The sequence below is a fragment of the Ostrinia furnacalis genome, unplaced genomic scaffold (assembly GCF_004193835.3).
Source record: "Ostrinia furnacalis isolate ACB-3 unplaced genomic scaffold, ASM419383v2 OfSCF6787, whole genome shotgun sequence".
Taxonomy (NCBI): Eukaryota; Metazoa; Arthropoda; class Insecta; order Lepidoptera; family Crambidae; genus Ostrinia; species Ostrinia furnacalis.
In genome coordinates this window covers 555,802-574,774 of record NW_021137026.1, presented here as the reverse complement: position 1 = coordinate 574,774, position 18,973 = coordinate 555,802, and the positions used below count along the sequence as shown (strand labels likewise).

Here is an 18,973-nt window from a genome sequence, read left to right as displayed (position 1 = left end):
CATTTAGTGTAGAAATACAGCTAGTTTTCTTCTGCGAAATATTTTAATGTTAATGATTGTAATCTTTCTAAAGTGGAAACTAAAAGATGTACCACCTACCAGTGATCATGACTAATGAGTGTAGGTTTAAAGCCAAAACAAATACTGAATCACAAAGTCCGATTAAATGTTAAACAAACAAGCGTCCGCAATCCGCATGCTTGTATCGTGCATTTTCCTTTTGCCATTTTAGGTCGGATGCCTCATGTGCAGTGTCTGTCTTCTGAGGTATCTTTCCTTTAATTCTATACCTAATGGGAAATGTTGTTGTTTTAATCGTCCAATTTACATAAAAATAACATTTTGAAATGTTGACCTGTGTAGATTTTACTTAAATTAATACCTGAAGGAATTTCGGCATAAATTCTAAAAATAGCATTTGTAACACTGTCCTGAAGTCAACAGACAATTTTTGCCCTTTTTTGACACCGTCACGTAAGATCCTTTTATTCGCGACTCCAACAATGAATCACAAAAACTTTTAAAACAATACACGTGCAGGCTAGACACAAACATCGGTCTACTTCCGACAGGGTATCAAATTCGATCGTTCCAGTCTGATTGTAGACTTTAAAGGCCCGTCTGGTGCCAGATTTTCGCGGGTTCGAGGCCGGTCGCGCGGGAAACTTGCTGGCGTCCAGTTCCTATGAACTTCTTTATTGTTTCAACTTTTCGACCTCGTGGACCAAGAATGGATGCAAATTTCAGTTTTTCTCTGACTATTTTGGAGGAACCAGACCACGGTGCGGCGGTACGCGTGAGGTGTATAGGGTGAAAGGAGTTAATTTATTGTACGCATAGACTAGTTCTTCTAAAGCACGAAATAACCGAAGCTAAGGTACGAAGGAATTTATATGTACTTTTAAATTGAGTTGTTTTGGCTGTGTTTTTTGGTCAATCATCAGTCCATTAGTTAGTGAAGACAAATAAGTATACATTTGGCAGAACATTTCTTAAGGAATTACATTTTTTAGCAAACAAATTGACTAACATAAACAAACCTCGTTAACAGAAGATACCAATCTGTATCATTCAATGGACACTGTAAAAAGACTGCCAAGACAATTAGATCCACAATCATATATGCACTGAGCTCCCTAAAATGCCATTGTGATGTTTCCTCCGGTCATATCCTCCATCACCATTGAATAAGACATCTTTACACAGTCTGGTCTCAAAAAAGCTCATTGGCAAGTCGCCACCGGGAATTGAACGGGAAACTTCTGTCGCAAGTATGTGCTAAGGGCTTCACTAATGACGCGGCGTTGGTGGCGCCTGACGCTGTTAGATTTTTATTGGCAGTGTTCACAACTGATTAAAATATTTTCGACTTCAACACTAATTGTTTAAGTAATGTTGAATCATTTCTAATCTGGTCTATGCTTTATTGTATTTGCTGGCTCTCCATAAACATGGCTTCAGTATTCATGTCGAGTCGAAAGAAAGTTTAACAAAAAAAATTGTATTTACGAAAAGGTTTTAATACCTGCTGCCTCAAAATTGGATGGAAGCAATTTCCCTGTAGCTTTAATTTTTGAAGACCCTAGTTGGCTATCAGAGTGATCCCTCACAAGCCAAGTCAATAAATAAACAAAATAGAAGCTGACCCACGCTGCCCATAACTCCTCACCTCGTACGGATTACGGACTTGCATATGACGGGGAAAGGTTAAAGGTAAAGCATAGATAACAACGGTTCTCGGTACATTCTTGGTACATCTATTTATTGGTAATATGCATCTGATTATGGATTAACTTAAGATAAGGACTATTAGTTGTTCGTGCTTCAGGGTCAGAATTTCACAAATAAATTGTATGTATGTGCAAAGTTGCCTCTTCAACCCTTCTGGCTAGGGTAGGGTAGGGTAAGGTAGGCCTTTGTTACGAAACTAAATAACTTGATGATGAAGACAAGACCTGTTGATTCTTGCACCTTTTTGCGTCATGGTTCTAACCAATTTATTTCTATGTGGCTATCTGCTGTCTGCGACACTTTTTGCCAGTTAGCGAATTGATTTTCTATATCATATCAGCTTCTATACTTTGGTAGTATATCGGGCAACCGTTACGAATTCCCATACACGCTAAGGAGGGTCGTGAGAGACCAGAATTAATTAGGCGATTATAATTAATTTCTTACACTTGTTCATTAATGTTCAGCAAACATTACCGTCTTGATTAGTAATTTATATTCGGTTGTAATTATCGTAACTTATATTTCACTTTTTCATATAAGATTTTAACCAAAATAGTTCACTTTTTCATGTTAAGGTTGCTCATGTACCTATACCAAAATTCATCATTCATAAACTTCAAAAAAGTTTTAGGAGTTGAAGTGTAAACAAGTGGCATTCAGACAGGCATCATTCAGGCATACCCTTGTTTGCAGAACCTACTATAGTTATTTAAATAATCACATGCATAAAATACTTAATTACCTACTAGGTTTTTATTTATCTTATTTCTTCATGGTTCAATTCACTCTGACTTCAGCAACGAAACCCAATGCCTCGTTCAGAAAATCTGGCAAACCGTAACGTAAATATTGTTTCTGTTATACTCGTATGTCTGTACTCTGTAGATGCAATCCATAAGATAATTATAAATAGATTCTCACGTGGTCAAAGTGCGAGTGTTTTGAACCTCATATCAATGAAGTCAAGTTCATTAATATGATGGTAGAGATTGATGTCTTATACGGATATAATCCCTGTCTAATAATTAATAGAGATTTGGTTCTTCTAGACCAGTGTTTTTCAACATTTTTCATGACATTTTTCATGTATATTTTCCAGTTTCCCCTATCCATGTGACCAGCGTTGGGAGGGTAGACCCCCATCTTTTTAGTAAATTCGAGAGTGTCATGTATCTACAGTGGAGACTTCATAAATTCACCCAGTAGTTCCCTTTATATGTCAGTTTGAGCGGGATTCATATAAACAAATATGGATAACGAAGTTACTCATGAATTTTACATCCACAGTCATCTCGAAATCCGGGATTATTTTTACGATTCGGACACTCGTATGAGTCAGTAAAATATGACGTCCACATTGCGCGCACGCACTTCCACCGGTCAAGTTCAAGAGCGGTTCGGTTCAAGCGGTTCAAGCGTGCCCTGAGGCTTGGCTAGTTAATTTATTTGTGTCGTGTTATTGGTCGGTGCCGAGGTGTGGACGCTTGAGGCTATTTCGTATCTAGATACGTTATTCAAATATTGCTTGGGCGATTCGCACCGTGATATGTTCACTGTTCAGGTCGCAGTTAGGATTGTTTCATACTCAGTTGTATAGAAAGAAGGGTAGTAAGTATCGCACTAGAGTTCTCTTTGGATTCTGGTCTTCTCCAATCTACCAGTTACGTTGCTAGCTTAAATCAGCTGGATGAAAGATATCCGTGATTTAGAGCTCGAATATGCTCGAGCTCTTATAAATCACACATTTTTAGTTTTTCCTTTCAACCAAATGACAGTCTTCCACCAAGGATTCCCAAAGTGACTGGTTCTGGTGCTCTGCTCAAATCAAGGTGCTTTCCGTGACTTTCACTAGATCGCCGGTCCACCTTGTGGGCGGACAGCCTAAACTACGTTTTACTATCTATTGCCTCGGAATGTTAATAATGTGTATTTACTCCTGCAATGCTTGGGGGAGGCCCTTGTCCCGCAGTGGACGTCCTTTGGCTGAAACGAACGAACTCCTGTAAAAGAGATTTTTTTTTTGTTTTTTCTTTATTCTATTTTTCACCAGTTGATTTATTATGGTGTGTCATATTCTTTCTACTATCCCCCAACAGCCATGACACTATCACCAGCTGTGGTGTACCAATGTAATCAATCTGATGCCGTGCCAAGCGTCCGTGCCGCGACGCAAAAAGAGGAGGAACGACCGCGCGCCCGTGAACTTGACCGAGTGACGTCACGCTTGTGACCAATAGCATCGGATTATAAATACAGCAGGATGGGTTGATTGGTAGTTGGGCTTGGAGGTCCAGGGTTCGGTCTTCAGGTGGGGCAAAATAAAGTGTTTTTTAAAAATTATTATTAGGTATAAACTTGACCGCGAGTGACGTCACGCTTGTGAACAATAGCAGCGGATTATAAATACAGCAGGATGGGTTGGTTGGTAGTTAGACTTGGAGGTCCAGGGTTCGGTCTTCAGGTGGGGCAAAATAAATTGAAGTGGTATAGGCAACAGTAGGTACCTACGTCATCAGGTGGGGAAACATAAAGTGAAGACTGTATGGTACACATACACATGGATAAACATTTTTGTTGCAAAATGGCCCGTATTACAACTACATAAGATGTTACAGTTTGGTGTTTACCTTGATGTGCTGTGTTCGGAACTATAAATCCTCATTAAATCTGGTCGTGTATTTTTTTCACCTAGCACTTGATCAACCTTTGTTTCTGTGAGACGTTTGTTTAAGCCTGCTAATTTGGACTTGTACTTACCTTTTTTTAATACAAATCTATTTTTAAACCTTAAACGTAACATTGAAATGGTTAAAATAAAACCGGTACTCACGCCTTGAGCAGCTAATTGTAAATCATTTACATAACAATCGCTCTAACGCCTATCCTCTAAGACGTCATGGCATATCATATCCCATGGAAGTAACATTTCCTTTGAATTAAAAGAAATATCAACTCACAAGAAATGTCAGTAAAAGTTTTTTTTTTTCATATTTTCTTCTTATTGTAAGTACCTACCTATCAGAGAAATGACAAATTAGAACGCCAATGAAACACTCGAAAGGAATCGAGAAATAAGTGTTAACAAGTGATTGATTGACTTTTTGACTAATTGATTGATTACCGTTTAATCCACTAGCTACTTATAAATCAACGGCCGTTTTGGGCAACTAACAACGCGTCATGACTTTAAAGAGTCGAAAACAAACAAAAAACGAAAATCCCTTTATGAGCCGGACTAAGATTTGAATAAAAATACGACACGAGTGGCCGGTAGCATCGGCAATGAGATAAAGGGCCTGTATTCATGAGTCAAACTCTATTTAAATTATCTTGTAATAATAGGAATAAATAACTATATTTTACCCTCGACTTATAATATCGTTATAATTAGGTATAGTCCGTTTTTCGGTATAAACAGTAGTTATGTAAAATTTCATTTAAAATCTTTTCGGTAGTTTTTGCATAAAAGACATCCATGATCATTGAAAAAACTTTATATTAGTAGGATAAACATTACTTATTTTTCATTCAGTTAAGTTTTTGTTTGTTGTAGAGTACACTGCTTTTTACCACCACACCCACGTTCTTCATAGCGGTTTTTTGCGATCCTTCTGCGTACAGAACAGGCTTGGTAGGATGTAAATTGAGCCTACACTCTGTGGACAGATACCTTTTTTACCTTTTTCCATGAAACACGATGGAGTAAACCACATTGAAATCGATCTCGTAGATATCCAGTCTCCACCTTTTTGTAACGTCTATGGTGTCGCTAATGGTACTGACCGTCCTGGGGGTGCGTAGATTTGATCGATTTTTCTTCTATGTAGGCTGGTATCGGATGTAATGAGTTTTAAGTGTCTGACATAGAGCTTTAAATTAGTTATAATATGTACTTTATCAGCGGTGTTAAAAGTAAGATCGAGTTGTTCTTACGGGTCGCAGGTCTTTGTACTTGAGCATCTACTAGAAATAAGACTGGCATTCGTTCAAAGTCTGTTTTGCTTGGAATTTACTCTGATAGCATTATTTATTATAGGCGTGGCAAATTGTATGGTTCATCACAATTCATATTATTATGTCTATACAATTTCTTATTACCTTCGGGATTAATGAGTATCAGAAAGCCTTTATTTTTGTACTTTGCCAAAGGCAATAATTTAGGCCTTATTTGTTTGAATGGTTGATGAATATTGCAATGTTCAAGAAACAAAATATTCCTTATTTTATTTATATGTATAAGTATAGCCACTTTGACGTGACTCACGTACGATTTAATCTTACCAACCGATAGATGATAATGATGATTATAGAGTCACAGTACGCATTACTTACTCTAAGATGTTACGCTCCGAGGTGAGTAATATGAGCAACGTTATTATTACATTATATGGTGTTAATATGGGGAAATCCTGACAAGGTATACAGCTTATTTACTTCTTACATAATGTAGCACTTAATCCCTCAAGTGCTAGCAAACAAAACAACAGTAATTCAATTGTTACCGCGGTATTATGCGATTGCTAACCTCTTGACTATTGACTTATCGATAGCTCTCGATAATGCTATCATCGTTATAATTAAGGACTTGGTCTATGCACATATTTGGTGACACATCCACTGCTCACTTGTGGGCGTCTGATTCACGTGGCCAAAGTCCTAAGCAGGCGCAAGGTCGCGCGCAGACCTACGCGCAATCAAAATTTTATAGTACCCCTCGCAAATTCCACAACCTCGACTTTATTGTCCAAGACCCAAAGTTCAAATTGGCCAGACATTAACAGATCTAAATTTAGGTAATGGATCATGACACGGACGTTTAGGGGTTTCTTCGAAACGCTTGAGTGATACGAACTTTATTGATTTAGATCATTTTGTCTGGATTTTAAGCGACTGATTTGAGAGCTCATCAAATGAGAGTCTTGTTGTATCGAATTACTTCAATTACTGTGTGTCACCGGCTTGTTAGCCGCTCATTGATGTGCTTATTAATCACAGTAGACGGCTTATAAGCAACTGGCAGTTGCCCGGTCTTGTATATTTAGTTTTGTTCCAGAAATATTTCGTCACGCTGAAATTGTGTAGGGCTAAAATTTCGAAATTGGATCAACGATTTCAGAGATATTTACATGCGTAGACAAACAAACAACTTAACCTAGATACATTTAGCAGTAAGATGTTCCGGACTGGTGGTAACTGTGCTTTCAGCCGAGAAAATCTTATTCTTTGAAAACAAGGAAGTCGCCTATCTTTTCAGTTAGGTACTTCAGCGACTTCAGTAACTAAGATCTGTCTCTGGCGACTTTGCAAAGAAATAAGGGCGTTTAACATTGTTTTACACTGAATGTCTATCCTTTTGATTAGATGTTCGATCACGTTTTGGTTTGTGAAATAACGTTTTACGATCTCGGAGACTTGGAACAAGTTAGCCAAATGCCACAGTCCCCGGTACTCGTTTGCCTACAGCTCTATCAATGGGCACCATTATCCTCATTGGGGAAATGAATCACCGATCGATAGCATTCTTCTCGGAAGCCGCGTCTGGTGGCTGAGCTGTTGACTCAGGCGCAGTCGTTAGACTGGTTTAGGCACTGACGGCACATCAAGCTAAATACTGTAGCTTATGTAGTTGTAATAGCAGCGATTTTGCAACAATAGTCTGAATAGGTGTACTGTACTAACAGACCTCAAAAGTTTAAGTGCTTGCTATGATTGGCTAGTAATGAACTGGCTAAGAATGATTTGTATCTTGAGAGGTTTTGGGTTAAGAAACGCTCTGGGCTCGGTCGACGTAAACCACGATTCCCAATGAGAGTTGGTGTTTTTGATGATGATGGTATTAGAATAAGATATTTTAGTCTATGTAATATTTTTGAGATCTTTTTGCTGCTGATCTGGACTGGAAGCAATAAACTTCGCTACGCTGACTGACTCCGAATAAATTATAATAAGGGCAAGCCAATGATGAATAATATGAGTTAACAGCTAACGTAAAGTTCAAGTTGAAGTAACGGGTAACTTCTTTCGTGCATTCTTCGATTGTTCCAAACATTTGGACCTCTCAGTTCTTATCAAGTCGGCACTTCAAAAGCGGAGTACTTCAATTTCCGAGTACATCAGATGACCGGCGGGCACGATAGGCCGCGGAAGCGAGGTCACGGGTTCAAATCAGTTTAGGACGCTGTGGGCCGACGACCGAGATTACATGCGTGTAACTACCATGTTGGTTAATGGCTGATTTATAGGAACTGCGCGTGCGCTTGTCGAGGATTCAGATTACGCCTCCGTTATTAAGGAGTTGGGTTGATCGTTATCCTCAGGTTATGAAAAATTCGCTTTTGGTAACAGTTGGTTGGGATGTTGTCATCAACATCATTTCAGCCTCAGGGCGTCCACTGCTGAACATAGGCCTCCCCCAATGACTTCCACATCGCACGGTTGGTAGCGGCCTGTATCCAGCGCCTTCCTGCTACCTGTATTAGGTCGTCGGTCCACCTTGTGGGTGGACGTCCCACGCTGCGTTTTCCGGTACGCGGCCCCCATTCCAGAACCTTGCTGCCCCATCGGCCGTCAGTTCTGCGTACAATGTTGTATGTTGCAGATACTCTATAATATCTCTCTATCTGGGGTGGTGGCGTAGTGAGGCGGGTCGTTACATTCCCTCTAATATGGTCGAGTGAAGCGATGGCTGGTTCACTCGTCATGTCTGTGAACAGGCGCTGCTTTCGGGGACTGGTCAATCCAAGTTATTCCAATTTATGTATGCGAGTCATTTCTACTAGTATTTAAGTGTGTTATCTGTAAGTCTAGATATTAGCACGTCACTACCTTGTTTAATAAACCACGCAATTTTGTATACCCATTCTTATAAGATACACTATACAAGAATGCATGGTAAATTCAGTGAACTGCTCCTGAATCGAATGTACCTACTACTACTATTTCTATTTATTTATATTAACCGGCAGACAGTGGTGACTGAGTTTGTTGCGGCGCTTCTTCTCAGCACTTGCCAAATGTTGGTCTCGAAGCGCTGGTAGGGTAAAAAGATTATGAGACATGTAGAGGCTCCTTAAGAGCAAAATGACGATTTGTAAGAACTATTTATTAGTCTAAACAAATAAAGAAAATTTTGACTTTGACTTTGACTTTGAATACCCATGTATGTAGTCATAAAAACTATTAGCTGCTTGTTTATTTGTAAGGAGAGTGTAACGACGACCGACGATCTAGTAAAGGTCGCGGGAAGAGCCTGGATGCGGGCAGCGCAGGACCGCTCATTGTGGAAAACCTTGGGGGAGGCCATTGTCCAGCAGTGGACGTCATTTGGCTGAAACGAACGAAGGAGAGTGTGATGACAATTATATGCTGCCGTAGTCAGTTCTCGTCCTTAGACTCCTTCGAAATCCGTGTTTATGATTTGAAATATCAGTACCATGTTGACTAGGATTAACTGTAATATAATTACTCAATGGCTATAACCACTGATACAAAAGGCTTACATTAACAACACTATCTTCGATTAAATACTATGCCCAATCACGCTTCAATTGTAAGTGTTGTAACTTGCCATAAACGCTATAGTTTCGATTGTAATTTATTATTATTAAGGCAATGGAGATGTCATAAAACTGTACACTAACACCGCCATATTAACTTCATAATCACCTAGTTTTGTAACTAGTACATTTGACCAGTATTGGGTTGGAATACAAATAGATATGCTGTTATCGTTAAATAGTTGTTTTTTTAAGTATGACTCGAAAATATAGGTACCTAAATCCCAATATGACTCAATGTAGGCGGAGAAGTGGCGCCAACGATTATGCCGATTCTATGAAACACGGTACGAGTAGGTAAATGTTAAGTGCTATCTACTTACAAGGTAAAATTGGTGTTATTATCATAGTAAAATGATGACAATTTTAGTCTATTTGAAATCTGGGGATTATCTAGTTTTAATGAAAAGTGCCTATGCTCAGGCCAATGACTTGAATAAACTTATTCGAAGAGGTTTTTAGCTACTTGCTTAAGAATTGAATTGCTTTTTGAAGATAATTATTTTTCAGGACTTCGGAGTCTAAAAGTACCACATGATATAATTTACGTAGTATCAGAGTTCAATAAATTGTCGCAATGATGCAATATACAGTCTGGCTGAAGTCAGTCAGTGGGTGTTATTGAAGTATCTTAATTCTACATTATTTTGTCTACTATGGGCAATATGGACATATATAGAAATAATGTTGTATTTGGTTGCATAAGAATAACCATGTTAAGTTTTACTATAACTTAGCTAGTTTTGTTATAGACCAAGATTATTGATATATTTTCAATGTTGAAACTACGCAATTTTTTTATTGAGATTGTGTGACTTATTGCGCATTAGATAAATTATCTACGACAATCTTTGCATATCTCAGATAATGCGAAATTCGGCGTAGATTTTTTGACGCCCCATTCTACAAACTGCGCATAATTATGTGCAATAGGATCATTGCAATGCATATTTTTAGCTGTCCTTGGCAAGAACATGATTTGCTAATGTAGACGTGCGACTGAAAATATTGTGTTTACAAAATCACCTGTCTTGTTGACTATTAGCTTGTATGTAAATGTAAATATGCTGGACAGGATCTAAACTCCGGTATAGTATTATGTTCTGGGGAAATAGTTATAAATATAATATTTCAGCAGCATTCGTGTTGCAGAAGCGAGCTATCCGCACCATGAAACGCATTCCTCAAATAGAGTCATGTAAAACACATTTTGCAACGTTAGGTATTTTAACTGTCCCGTCATTGTATATTTTTACCTTGTTAACCTATCTAATAAAACACTTGTACAAGTTTGAGTCAAATGAAGACAGAACACAGAGAGAACTCACACGCAAAAAAAACTTACAAATTGCTATAGTACCTAAATAAAATATCGCTAGTCACTGTGTAAGATACCAAGCAATTAAGTTATTTAATGCCTTGCCTGTAGAGTTTAAAACTATTTATAATTTTAATAAATTTAGAAATAAGCTTAAGTCTTTGTTATTGAAGAAATGTTATTATTGTATTGAGGATTATTTAAATGATAAAAAGTAAAGATCTCATTTTGTTAAATGCTTCCTTAAAGTTTTATGCTGTGTTGTATAATTTGTGATTTTATATCGGTTGATGTTTTTTAATTTTTCATGTTTTTTGTAATATTTCCAATACGATAATGTTATTGTTTATGGAATAAATGACTATGACTAGGAAGTTGTAGTAAACCGTTTAAGTAGCAACAAACGACGTAGTTGTTTTTATTTTAAACACCAAGTCATTCTTGAGCCGAAGAACACATAGAGTTAAAATATTATGTTATAGTGCTTTTTATAAACCCAATTTCAAACGTACTATTCTAAAATAGCAGGCAAAGGTAAAAAATTCTGGTGATGTGGTAATCAGTTCCCACTACAATACCTACATATGCTCGTTAATTCTCTGCGTCTGTTCCTGGATGCAAAATAAGTTACTAGCGATTTCCTTTAATGTGTAAATTAGTCGGAACCAAGCTAGGTCGTAACTAACACTTACCGCCTTCTGACACTCCAGTTTATCGACACGTCTTTTATAAGCATCTAAATGCTTAAGCAATTATTTTTATTTGATTGTACATAATTGGTCATTCTACCCTTTTTGCGTTGTAGACTTGTGACGCGCCCCAGGACGCATCGACAGCCCTAGCACCGAGCGCGGAGATTTTGACAACCCTACGGCTGCGCGGCCGCACGCCGCACGGACCGAGCTAATATAAGAGACGGCGGCGACCGCGGGCGCCTAGCATTCGCTCGGGAGCCATTGCAACAACCAGACGTTCGCGCGCGCGTCTATTGTTCCCTCGGTTGCATTGCACAGAGTCCCTAGCGAATTGCTACCCACACTGTTCCCACTAACTTGGCTTGACTCGATACCTCGTTTACCTCCGCGGAGCCATAAAGCTTCGTGTTGCTGTTGAAACGTTCTATCGTTGATAGCTGCCTATTCTCATCCTTACCGAGTAGTGCATGTGATACTCATCCCGAAACTGCGGTAGCAATCCTGCTGCCACCCATCCCAAACTTCATACCCCCTCGCCACGTAGGTCCGACGCCTTTCCCCTAGTGGTTTCAGCTCGCCTGACGACTTAGGTCTCATGGTTCTAGCGTATGAAATCACGTCCTACCCCCCTAGTTATAAGTATCCACTAACACTCGCTAAACCTCGCACAGGGCGCCGCCCCTCTCGCGGATACGTTAACTAGTTTCGGGACACGGACCGGGCGCGTCGTCATTCCTCTCGTTGTAATTAGTAAATTGTGATATAACTTGTAAAGTACTTGTAAACTTGCTCATTATTAAATAATAGTAATTTAGAGTCAGTGAAACTAGAATAAGTAAACTATTGTGGAACTTGAATTATAAGTGCCATTGTGTTATTGATTGTGCGTTTCCTTGGTCGAATATCCCTGTAGGCATCCTGAATAGGTACACATCCCTCATCGCAGAAGGCGAACTGGGACTTAGTACTAAACAGCGGGGTGTCAGACTGAGCTAGCTTAGACGCCCCGTTGCAGACTACGTGAGAAACTTTTAGACGAGACTAAAAACTAATGATTGATGATTTCTCACTCGCATAAAAACATGTTACATCGTGTATTAGAATTTAATCACCGCTAATACGAAAGATAGTTTGCGTTTATGTTTCCATTACATTAATAGCGAGGTATACGAACCGACAGACGAATATCGGTTCAGGAATAACAATATAAATGATAGACATAAATAAACAGGACCAATTGCATAGCCAGGAATTGTTCTTCGACAGTTTGACTAATTTTGAGTTTCTCAATTAATACTGTAACGTCAAAAATCTGTCAAACTCTATACAAAAACCACCGGCTATCGTTAAATTTACGGTCAAAGTTATAGGTGGTGCAACTCAGCCTTAGTGTCATGTATGTCAGATAGTTTTTAATTTCTTACATTATTGGGACGTGTGCTAATTGATGGCACTGGAGTCGGAACATGCGCATCTTTGATTGATGATTAGATCAATCGATAACGCTATTCGAGAAGAGAAATGGTACAACTTAATATGCATCATCATTCTAAATAATGTTAATTATATTCGTCTGTGCTCATCCTAGGATTATATTAGTCTTGCATTTGATAGCTCATAATATTGATGTATGTGCATTTGGATAATACAAGATAGTATTAATTTAATAAATGGTACTCGTATAAAGTACATACACGGTTTTAATTCAATCCTTGAACTGTTTGAAAAATAAAGCTATGAGTATGTATCTAGTGTAATAAGCTACACGAATTGAAGATAAATTCTTGATAATATGCAGCATTAAATCTTGCCTAGTTGATAAATATGAATGTTTTCGTTAAAGTGGGTTCATGATTTTGTGTTTTGAAGTATGTGTATCGTGTTTATTTACAATGTTTCTGTTTTCTTTTCAGATCGCGCAGTCTATAAATAACCATACAGCTGTAAGTATTTAAATTAATTTAAAATACCCTTTCCTGTTTACACTCGAAGCTCCTTACCGGGAATTCGGTTTTTTGCGGTCTTTCTCGCGTCAATGACAGTTTTATGCGACCGCTTGTTGATCAATTAATGCAAGCAATTTCTCAGTGCCCTCCTCATATAGTTGTAAGGAACATTAATTGGAATGCCTTTATGGAATGAAGATTTCAATATTACTTTTCAACCGACTTAAAAAAAGGAGGAGGTTCTCAATTCGACCCGTATGTTTTTTTTTTCTATGTTTGTTACGCGATAACTCCGCCAATTATGAACCGATTTGAACAAATCTTTTTTCGGCGTATAGGTAATACCTCAAGGGTGGTCCCATTTAAATTTAATAATAGAAAAAACAACCCCCAAGGGTGGAAAATTGGGGATGAACTTTTTTATACGCAATATCTCCGCCGATTATAAATCAATTTGAACGATTATTTTTTTGTTGAATAGGTATTATCAAAAGGCTGGTTTCATGCGAATTTGAAGAAAATATTTCACCCCCAAGGGTGGAAAATTGGGGATGAACTTTTTTATACGCAATATTTTTAATTTTTAGTTTTTTTTGTGTTCACGCATTTGAAGTCGGTTTTATTTTTTTAAAAGTTAATTATTCGTTTAAATGGACGGTTTATTGTAATTTAATGTTTTGGAGACAGTCGCGAAATGCCTTCCAGATTTGGTCTTAAGACCTACCTATAAGCGTAAGATATTTACATTATTTATTCAGTTAAAATGTACATAATATTTCCACAACATCTTAACACGTAAACAAAGCGATTAGACATTTCATTCACAAACATTCTCACTCCAATAAATTTTCGTTAATGATTTTGTCACGGCTACAGTCGTCTAAATCTGTCATGTGAGTATCGAATGTCGGCGGCTGATAAGTCGCTGATAACTCTCCGATAACCCTGCTCATCCGAAGGGCGCCCGCCCGATAGCGGTGTAAATATCCACAGATAAACTTCCAGGAATTTCGGGATAGCAGGAAGAATGGATTTTGTGAATCAACCGAAAGTTACGTTTTTATCTGACATTTGACACTGTAAAATGAAGCTGGAAGTCCAACAAATAAATACCCTGTTGGTTGGTGTCTGGTAACGGGGTTACACTGTTATTTTTAATCTAAATTAATACTTTCATTATATTATTTATGCCTTTTGCCTTCAACCCAGTTGTGACTATCCATATCAATATTTTACGTATTAGGCAAATAAATCTCTTTCACATATCGCTCTCTGGTCAGTGAGTTAAGCTGGACAGTTTCCATGTAGCGATTTCCGGCAATTGTAATTTAGTCCATCGGGTCTCACTCAACCGATCGAAAATTCTTGGGGGAAGCCTTTGTCTAGCAGAGGACGTCCTTTGAGAGAACACTTAAATATTTTTGTGCTACTGCGAAATATTTCTTCTTCTTCTTATTCGTTACGCTCTTGGCAGAGCGGTCGTGGTCAGTTGAGGCGTTGTTCACATCGGTTGTAGAGGCGGATACAACTCTCCGCACGATCTCCCGCCATCTCTCTCTGTTGGCAGACTGTCTGGTGCAGTCACATAGGTACGCCGTCTCCTACTGCCGATTTCACTTGGTCGGTCCAGCGCATTGGTGACCTGCCATGCGATCGGGTTCCTTCGACTTTTCCTTGGATGACCAGTCGTTCTATTAGAAATATTTAGTTCATCACAAGACTAGCATGTGGCTGAAATGAGAGAACAAATTAGTATTTTTGTGCTACTGCAAAATATAAAATTAGTTCAGTAGTTTATTCGTGTAGCGCCGGGGCTAAGAGCAGGTCGCCATATTGCCGAATTGAGTCATTAACGATAGTGGCAGATAAGGCGTTTATAAATATGTTACTATGACCAATACGAGAAATATGAAACATACTGCGATAAGAACGCTTAAATTTTCCATAATACTCGTACGATATTATTTAAAAGTCCTAACTTATCTAATTATAGATATAAATGTCACTTCCAATCGTATCGTATTCGTTAATTTATTATTAACACTTTATTTCAGATAGGTACCTTATTACATTAACCAATGCTTGTTGAAGATAACTGTAAGTGTACATGTGCAGTTAAATAATTTTGTTTTATATTAACGTTTTCTAAAAAGTTAGGGTAGAAGTATTTATCTTAAAATAAAACTTTATATCTTAGTTTGGGATTTAGTTTTAACTCTTCGCCAGCTCGCACTGAAATGAATGACCTGATCATACTCATTGCCCCTGACATATACAAGTATTTAATATTTGTTTATTTACTTCAACATTGATGTTATCTAACATATGATAGTACTGTTTTTGTTCCTTATCTCCCGATATTAATTGACTATCGACTTCTTAAAGAGCCTTGTCCTGATTGTATACAACATTATAATTCTAACATAGTTGGCGTGTTCTATGAATACTGATTTTGTTATACTAATGTCTGTAAGTCATATTTTACGTAACTTATTCATCATCATCATCATTTCAGCCATAGGACGTCCATAGGCCGCTGAACATAGGCCTCCCCCAATGCTTTCCACGTTGATCGATTGGTGGCGGCCTGCGTCCAGCGCTTCCCTGTTACGTTACGTTATATTATTACCTTATATTATTATTAATTAAACTCAATATTTTAGCAATTAATTACAAAATAGCAAAAAGAAACAGTAATAAAGTAAGAAGTTTCACAGTTTTTACCCGACTGCACCAAAAGGAGGGTTATTGTATTAATGTTTTCAGTGACGGCCAAAGATACTCAACATGCCCCAATAAGGTGTATCATTAAGCCCTCCACTTTAGAGCGTATCAATTTCAACAGGCTGATCAAAGTGCACTATAATTTGACATAAGAAATATGTATCCAATTCCTTTTCTACTTTTTTAACCCGTTCCGACCCTTTGTTCCGTTTTTGAAATACCGTCATCTGTTTTTGCCGCTTTTTTGTCGCACCACTTTCCATGGATCTCGAAATGAATCAAAAAACCATCAGAGTAGAGTTTTTTGATACGTCCCAGGAAGAGACTGGTTCTTTCTTCGTAATGGTGGCAAGTTGACAGTTGGGGGTTCGTTTTTGCTTTAGGACAAAAAGTTCACGATGACTCTTAAGTATTGAAAGAACGCATTAAAATTTTGAAATAATTAATCAATGAGTGTTGAATGTCCTCCGTAGCAATCAAACTTAGGCCCATTACTGAAAATTCGAAAGTGTAGCCTAGGTATTTGCAGCCATAACATCATTCAAAATTCATCATCATCATTTCAGGCATAGGACGTCCACTGCTGAACATAGGCCTCCCTCAATGATTTCCGCAATGGCTGTTTGGTGGCGGTCCATTCAACACTATACGTGTTTATTTTTCAGTATCATAAAGTATTGTTAAAAGTCAATCATTGTATTGTTAAAAGTTGTAGTAGTTCATATAATTTGATTTTGTAAACTTAGATGTGTGCGAACATATCGTCACACTACTTTTTCCTTACAACATTTTAACAATCGTTTTTTGCGATAACTATTTATGTAAAGGAAATACATAACAGTACTTTTATCCTTATAAATTTTACGGAAAATTGCCAGTTATCAGCATGCACGGGTTAATTAGCATAATCACTATTATTCTTCTAATTACATACATGTTTTTGCGAAACCCTACCGCGTGTGTTATAGGTTCATACAAGTTATTTATTTATTATATTTCGTTTCCTTAGTTAAAATAAAAACATGCCTAAAATATTAATCAGTTAATTAAGCCCATAATTAACAATTGGTAAATGTATGCAGCATTATTTTTCATAAATGAAACAAAACTAGAAGTAACTAAGTTTTTTAACTAGCGTAACGTAACATTAAATATACTATCATTTTGTATTATAGGATTTTTCGAATTAAAATATCCCTGACAGTCATTAATTAATTTCAGAGAACTGAGAATCTGATTGATTAATTGATGAAATAGGCAAATATACCTATCTAACTGAAATTTTAGGGCCTTTTTATGAAGTGGTTTGCATATGCTCATTACTAGCGCGAAAGCATGCCACTATTGAGCAATTGCTACTTAGTAGCATGTCGTGTGTCAAAACATTTTTAATTAATAATAAATAACTAGACTAATTTCGAGTTGTTCGAGCACTCTTGTTTTAAGCATGCCAATAAAAATTATCATTTTATGATATTCATAGTTTGTCTTGGAGTTTTTAACTGTCCATTTTTTAACAATTCGATATCAGGGTGACGATTCAAACCAAAACTAGACAACTGACTCACATATTCTTATTTTTGGGGTTTTCACTACCCCCGCACTATGGAGCGAAATTGAGATTTATGGACATAGCGATTTTTTTCACAATTTCTATTTGAAAAAAATACCTATCGATAGGTTACGTTATTCTAATGAATAAATGCTGCACAAGTTTTTCTCTAAAACCAATAGTTTGACTGGAAAAAAATATTTTCCATTTTCGTTGTATGGAATGAAACATAAAGTGGTCGATTTCGACTAAGCCTTGACAGATCTTGCTTTGAAACTACTTGAGCCTTGTTCTATGGCTTGTTGACTGTAATCCTACGCTATCAGCGCGCATCCAAAGTTGCCCGTTCACAAGTTATGAGGTTCTGAAAAATTAAAAAAAAAGTAAGTAAAACTGACTTTTTTTTTGGAATATCTTTAAAGATTTAACAAAAATATAAAGATTTTATACGTTAATAATGTAAATTAACCTTAAATTACTGCTAAAACACATTTTAATAAACTTAAAAGGAATTAAATCAGCGATTTTTTTTTCACAATTTCTGTTCAAAAAAAATACCTGTCGATAGGGTATGTTATTCTGATGAATAAATATTATGAACGTTTTTCTCTAAAACCAATAGTTTGACTGGAAAAAAATATTTTCCATTTTCGTTGTATGGAATGAAACATAAAGTGGTCGATTTCGACTAAGCCTTGACAGATGATTATAGTCAACAAGCCATAGAACAAGGCTCAAGTAGTTTCAAAGCAAGATCTGTCAAGGCTTAGTCGAAATCGACCACTTTATGTTTCATTCCATACAACGAAAATGGAAAATATTTTTTTCCAGTCAAACTATTGGTTTTAGAGAAAAACTTGTGCAGCATTTATTCATCAGAATAACGTAACCTATCGATAGGTATTTTTTTCAAAAAGAAATTATGAAAAAAATCGCTATGTCCATAAATCGCAATTTCGCTCCATAGTGCCCCGGAACGAATGAGTCATAACCTTGTCCAGGTCATGACGTCACGGTTTGGAGCAGCTCAGCGTATTTCTCACGAAGTTTTCCGTTTGTCACGATGGTGTTATCAGGAACTCGAGTGAATCATATCATTCGATTATTAATTATCTTAATCATAACGAATAATTGTGCATGTGTTTTACATGTGCTCTAAAAATAGTTGTCTGGCTTTTTTAACTTCTTGTGAATTATGACTATGTCGCTATCGCTATTGGTTTTTACAATCCATTATGGATAGTATCAAATAAAATGTGACTATTTTAAACTCTCATCATCACCAGTCTTCATCCTTTAATCCAGTTATAGACCGAGAATAACTTTAAGGTCCCTATTACAAAACAATGTTGCAAACGCGATTTAATCTGCCTTAGGACCATTTCGTAGCCTGTAGCTTTCCCACTTCGAAGCTGGCTTCATACTGACAAGCTTTTTTATGTGATAAT

General features: G+C 37.2%; 1 long non-coding RNA gene across 1 annotated transcript in view; it reads left to right on the top strand.

Annotated features, from left to right (window-relative positions):
- The window catches only part of LOC114362818 (uncharacterized), a 71,510-nt gene that overhangs the window by 29,661 nt on the left and 22,876 nt on the right, over positions 1-18,973 (top strand). Inside the window, exon 2 of the long non-coding RNA XR_003656712.1 lies at positions 13,217-13,246. This is a non-coding gene — a long non-coding RNA (uncharacterized LOC114362818). The remainder of the gene's footprint in view (positions 1-13,216; positions 13,247-18,973) is intronic.